The sequence below is a fragment of the Tenrec ecaudatus genome, chromosome 4 (assembly GCF_050624435.1).
Source record: "Tenrec ecaudatus isolate mTenEca1 chromosome 4, mTenEca1.hap1, whole genome shotgun sequence".
NCBI classification, from domain to species: Eukaryota; Metazoa; Chordata; class Mammalia; order Afrosoricida; family Tenrecidae; genus Tenrec; species Tenrec ecaudatus.
This window is the reverse complement of record NC_134533.1, coordinates 172772282-172779070: the sequence shown is the minus strand read 5'-3', so window position 1 is coordinate 172779070 and position 6789 is coordinate 172772282.

Here is a 6789-nt window from a genome sequence, read left to right as displayed (position 1 = left end):
TATTCAACCAGAAATTTTACAGGCCCATCCATTAGTCTCAACTTTGATTAAACAAGAGCATTTTCCGGATACTCTGAAATCACACCTCTTCTATGTCCCTCCTTAAGAAATGCGTAGTCAACAAGCAGCAATAAACTGAGTTTGGCTCATGTGCATTCAGAATGGTGTTGCCAGCAGGCCAGCAAAGCATGACTCAATCTGAGAGCAAGCCTCACCAGCACAGGGTGAACATGTTCTTCCCAATACGAAAGCTAGTCCGAACAGAAAAGTGGGTGAAGGGAGACGTCAGAGAGTGTAAGACATGACAAAACAATAATCATTTATAAATTGTCAAGGATTCATGAGGGAGGGAAAAATGAGGAGCTGATACCAAGGGCTCAAATAGAAAGCAAATGTTTTGAGAACGTAAAATTTGCCTGACACAATGGATGGATTGTGATAAGAGTTGTATGAGCCCCCAATAAAATGACTTTAAAAAAAAGAAAGCTAGTCCCAAAAGGTCTCAAGACTCTGCAGATGTATCATTTCTAAATCACAGTGAAAGGAACTTAGTACCACTGACCGACCTTGCTTTTTACTCTTTGCCTGAGGGATTGATATCTCACTAAAAATTGGTATTGAAAGAACAGAATGACACCTGCAGAAGGAACGATTGTTGTAGGGACAGTACTGAGGTTGCTTGTTAGAGGCATATTAAGCTCTCTGAGTATGCAATGGTTGTACCTTATTTATATAGAACATTGCTCCAATACCATGGAAACGGAGAGCAGCCGCTGGGAAGATCTCTCACTCAATGTTCAGAGATGAAAAGGTTAACTATTCTTTCCATTGTTTTCTGTAGGTAAGTCTTTTCTCATATTGAAATCTGATGGCAATTAGTTTCTGGCGTTTTTACAAGCTACTGTGTGAACCGGAGGCTGAATGCCATCACTCTGCAACACACAGCGACATGGGGACTCTTCCACCCACCAGTTGTGGCGCACTTCCTAAATATACCCCACAGTCCCAGTTTTATTTCTGTCCAGGACCTGAGAGTCAAGGATCGAATATGAGCACAGGTACAAAGAAGCAGCAAGATGGCAGTCAACAGACTGTGAACTTGAAAACAGCAGACCCAGTGAGGCCGGTGAAGCCCAGCTACAGCCCCCTGCCAGCCCTGGGCGGAAAAGGCACACACGCCCCTCTGCCCATCTTGTTCTCTCCCACCATTGAGTCTCTCTTACACACACACACACACACACACACACACACACACACACACACTCCATAAAACCCCACTGCATTTAAACTATGGAAATGTGGAGAGAGCAGACTGGACGATGGTTGTCAGGGTCATGGTTTGTTTTGCTTTCCGCCAGCACCCACCAGGAGCTTTGGAAGCACCAAGAAACTCAAGAAGGTTTTTGCCAAGAAGGTTCTCAAATGACCCACGGGAGATTGAAGCCCTTTAATTTTTTCATTTTCCCCTCCTTTTTTACTCTTACGAGCAGCATCTGCCAACCCCACTGCCATCAAGTCAATTCTGAGTCCTAGTGATCCTACACAGGCTCCTGAGCCGGGAAATCATTGTGGCAGCAGACAGCCCCGTCTTGGCCACGAGATGCACTGGTGGGTCCGAATCACTCGCCTACATTGTGGTTACAGCAGCTCAATGCCTAACGCACGGCACCCCCACGGTCCCTTCAAATAGAAGTAGTGAATTAAGTAGCAAAATAATGTGTCAAACAGGGAGCATTTCTCAGGTGCTTCCCCTGCACAATGTACTTGACGGTGTGTTCACCCCAACAGCAGTCTCTGGGATGAGTCTCTCTATAAAAATGGGGAACTGAGGCTTCAAGAGGTTAAATGGCTTCTCAAGGCAACATGCCTGATAATGGACTGAACTGGAAGTCTGCGCCGCGGAGTCTGTGAGCTGCTTTCTAGAAACAGCATCCTTTTACATATTGTTATGTTTGGGCAAGGGGAATTCTATTTTCAATATTTAAGCTGAGGATGAGCACGCATCTTCCAAACGCACACCCCGGTGCACAGACCTGTCCTAGCCATATGGTGGGTACCGAAAGCCCTTTCACTCAATTCGGATGCCTGGCCAAAACCAACACGCACACATAAAAATTCGGTTTGAGCATGAAAACACGTCGGAAATATTGCGCCCAATAACAACAGTTGGACTTTTGGCTTATGAAATACTTCAGGGGGAAAGCATTTGCTTGAATCTTTGTCTGCTATTAGAGTTGGAGGTTTGGCTATAGTATTTGCCCTTCCCCTGAACTCTGGATTTCAAAAACACGTGGAAGTGTGGTTTGTCTCATGTATGAAAACGGAGGCCAAGCAGCTTGTGAAGAACTGACATCAAGCCGGCATGCAGCTCAGTGACTGTCACTCGGAGAACGCTCGCCAGAGAGACTGCGGACCCAGTGCTGTACGCAGCCGGCTGGCTGCCTGGGCCCCCTCACCTCTGCGCTCAGGCTGCTCTGTGCACAGAGGAGGGGCAGGGCTTTGTCGCTTGATCCACATCGATGTTGATGTGGGTTCCCCTTCTCTCCTTGTGGTCTGAATGCCGAGTTCCTTCCCCTTTGGGGGCTGAGGGCTTTGTGAGCCCTGCTCCCCATTCCCGTTTCCACCAGGCTTTCCCTCTGAGGCGCGACCTTGGCTTTCTGAGCTGCCATCTTCCATGTGGGACAAGCACGATGGACACAGCGGCGGCTCAAACATCAGAGCTGGAAACACAGGCAATCCAGGACAGTTAAGCCCCTCAGGACCAATAAGGAGAATAGTGATACTAGAAGGGGAAGGTGGGGGGAGAAAGGAGGAGCCAATCACAAGGATCTACATATAACCCCCTCCCTGGGGGACGGACAACAGAAAAGTGGGTGAAGTGAGTCAGTGGTCAGTGTAAGACATGAAAAAATTTAAAATAAATTACCAAGGGTTTACGAGGAAGGCCAGGGAGGAGGGAAATGAGCTGATACCAAGGGCTCAAGTAGAAAAAAATATTTTGAAAATGATGATGGCAACCTATGTCCAAAGGTGGTGGCCACAATGGATGGATGGATGAATTGTGATAAGAGCTGTAAGAGCCCCAGTAAAATGATTAAAAACAAACAAACAACAAGGGGCTCCAACCTCAGGACAGTTGTGAGGCGGCCCAGGACCGGCAGTGTCTGGTAGGTGGCCGTGCGTCGTCAGAACTGACTCGAAGTGCTCCACAGGGAATTCCAACAACCCAGAAGCACATGAAGAAGGTACAAACAGCGCCTGCTCTCAACCACACATGTCCCTGGGGGGGGGGGGGTGCACACTTCGAAGCGCTCAACTATAAACCCAACAGCCGCAAGTTCAAACCCACTCAGAAGCCCCGCTGAAGTCAGGCCCGCTGATCTTATCCCAGAAGGTCCCTCGCAGCCTTGGAAACCCGGGGAGCAGCTCTCCCTGCACACGTGGGGGGTCGCCATGAGTCAGAACCGCCCGCACAGCAACCCGAGACCTCAACCAGGACCTCGATCTGCCTGTGCAGGGAGCTTCCTGGTTTCATGCGCACGTGCACAGATTACCAGCAAAAGCACAAAGCGGTTGCCTTTCAGTGGACTGTGACTGATGGAGACTGATCCCCGGGCGTGTCACGGCCGACCTGTGTGCTGTGTGCTGGTCGATAGCTAATCTTTCTGAAGCGGATCGTGCGATCTTTCTTCTAAAGAGCCCTGGTGGATTTGAACCTTCAACTCTAAGGGCAGTGCCAGCCACGTCAACTGTGTGCACCACCCGTGGTCTCCTCGGGTAGCATATGTTGCACACACGAAGGTTTTCCCAAGTAAGCTCACGGAGAGTTGCCCTCCGTCTGCTCTGGGCACGTTCCGGGTGCGTGCGGCAAGTTGCGCGCCATCCTCTATAACTGGCTGTGTGAAGTGCCGACTTAAGCAAGTCATGGTGATAATCCAAGACTGTGCTTTGATAAGAACCAAGCCGTTAAGTTCTTCAGGGTTAATGCCAAGGAAGACACGGTCACGGTTGTTGGCAGATGTCCTGGGCCCCCGGAGTGACAGGAGGTGAACTGATTTTGTGGGCCTGTGCTTTGATGGATCAGGTCGCCCTGAGCTGGCGTGGACGGAAGGCCGTGAGTTAGTGGATCTGGTTCGGTTTGGGAGGGAGAAGTGCAATGTTCCTGAAGAGTCCCTCCTGTCCTCGTAGCCCCATGGGAGGACTCTTGCAAGCCTACGAGAGGGACCCTCAGGATAACTAGTGACAACGCTTGCGGTGACTACAGGATGGGGAACTGAGGTGTTGTTCAGCTCACTAAGCCACCAACTTGCTGACCTGTCTCGATGTTCCCAGCCCTGGGAATGGGGTGAAGAATGGGAATCAAAGGCGTAGGGGTGATCTGTTAGAGAGGGGCAAGCACTCCTTTAAGATTTCAGTCCCTGAGTAGTATGGGCTCTCTTCCACCTGACTGGACCCTGGCTGGGGTGGCAGAGGGAAGGAATGTAGGGCAGGGGGTGGTGATCACGGCAGACCATTATATGGTGATGCCACAGGTGTTCACGTCAGAGAAGTGTGGAGATTGGCCCCTGCTGGCGACAACAGAGAGATGGAGCCAATGTCTCCAGGTCTACTGGCACCTGTAAGCCGCTTGGGATTGGGTCCCTCAGCAGCAAAGTCTGTTGGGGCCTCCATTGGGTTCCATTGGGTCTGCACTGAGTCTGTGGACGACAAGGCACATGAGTGATGACAACCAACAGAAAGGGAGCAGCAACCACACTCGCTCCAGATGGTCACGTCGGGGGATGTCTTCTTCTCATGCATCCTTCTCTCTGCCCTGACCCTGAGGGGGGAGGGGAGGGGGGAGCTCGGCACAGGGAAAGGTGTGCATGGTGGGAAGTCAGTGGAACAACAAGAGCACACACACACACACACACACACACACAGCCTCTGAGCTTTTGTAGGAGTAACTCCTTTCTTACACACGTTTAGTAATTTCCAATGGTCTACTGTTATATAAAACAAAAAGGTTAGGAAAATCTGTATGCAAACATTTTGAACATGTATCTAATTGTTTTCTTATGATTAGTTCCTAGGGGGTGACTTCTGCGGGGAAGAAGGATTTAAAATAGAATCAAATCTTGAATACGTTGAGGCTAGCATTGTGGTATGTTGTTTGGTTCCAGCAAGTCAGTCCCCCTCCTAGCGACGTTATGCACAATGGCACGAAACACTGTCCATCCTGCGCTGTTCCCACCATTGTTCCTGTGCCTGAGCCCATGGTTGGCAGCCACTGTGTCAAACATTGCAGCATAGTAAACGGAGGAAGAGGCGATGTGTAAACTTGGATGGAAAGTCCAAGGACCTATCAACCGGCAAGGAAGTTAAAAGCAAACCCACTGCCCTTGTGCAGACCCAAGCCAAACTCCCAGTGAACCCGCAGGACAGAGCAGAACTGCCCTCTAGCATGTCTGAGACTATCGATCTTTATGGGAGCAGGAGCCTCTGGTGGATTTGAACTGTCGACCTCTCACTGCCGATGCTTCACCCACTACACCAGCAGAGCTCCCAATTCAGTAATAGGTATAATATGTTTGAAGAAAATGCATTCCTTAGGAGGTCCTCTGGCTGAATTTAATTAGATGTAAAAACTGTCACCTTACCAAATGAAGACCTTGCTGATGGAAGTTTACGAAGGAGTCCTCAGAAGCGGCCCTCTTGGTGGACGCCTGATAGAAACACCAATTCACCTAACCTTTTTGGAGGGCAGTTTAAGGAAGCCCTTCGCCAAGAGAATGCATGGGTCCCCAGACTCAGGAATTCTACTCGTTGGAATTTATTCTGCGGAGATTACAGAATTGCTTACTGATGGTCACAAAATACAGCAACTGGACAGTTCACACCAGAATGTTTTGACCTCCCGCAATGTCTGCCTACTGAGGGAGGTGCATGCTACACGCCCCTTCCCCACACAATGGAAACACAAGCAGCCATTAGCCAAATCAATTGTATCAATAGGGAACAGTTCTAGCACATATTACTAGTATATTTTTTCCTGTCTCAGCCTTGACTCTAGCTAGAATGAAAACAGTACCCCGAGAGCACTGAGCTATAAGCCTGTGTTAAGCTGCATATGGAGCGATGGTAAAAGCAAGGCCCGGCAGGGTGTGCGTGGCATGCTCATGCGTCTGAATGCACAGACTATTTCCAGAAGCCTGCTGAGAAAGTGGCTGCAACTATTGTTTCTAGGAGCAGGAGAATGAGAGGACATCGACTTGCTTTTCATTGTACACTTTGGAAACGTTTAAACTAATAAATGACTCAAATACGTATGAGCAGTTGAATAAATACAGGCATGTAGCTGTCATACTCTTCTGTCTTCTCGCCAACTTCCCTCCATTTGTCATCCCGATCCTGCGATGACAGAGAAGCCAGAGGCCAAGGAAGGAAAACCTCTTATTCCAAAGATTCTTGTCTAGAAGGCAAAGCTTTTTCTTGAGACAAACCTGGCCTTCCACTTTGAGAGTCCTACATTCCTTCAGGCTCCTCCTGAAAGATCTGAAGACATGAAGCCTTCTGGTAGACTAAGGGGTCAGGAGGCCTGGCTCACCGCCTTATCGATCAGTGAGGTGTCTTTTCTAGTGATACAGCCGAGTCAATGCCCACAGATTTGGAAACCTTAGCAGAACACTGAAAATTGCTGAATAAAATAAATGAATAATGGATGGCTGGGTTGGCAGGAAATAAAATAAACATTCAGAGGCTGGAACTAATGAAGAAAAAAACTCTACCAGGATAAGTGAGTGCTGGAGT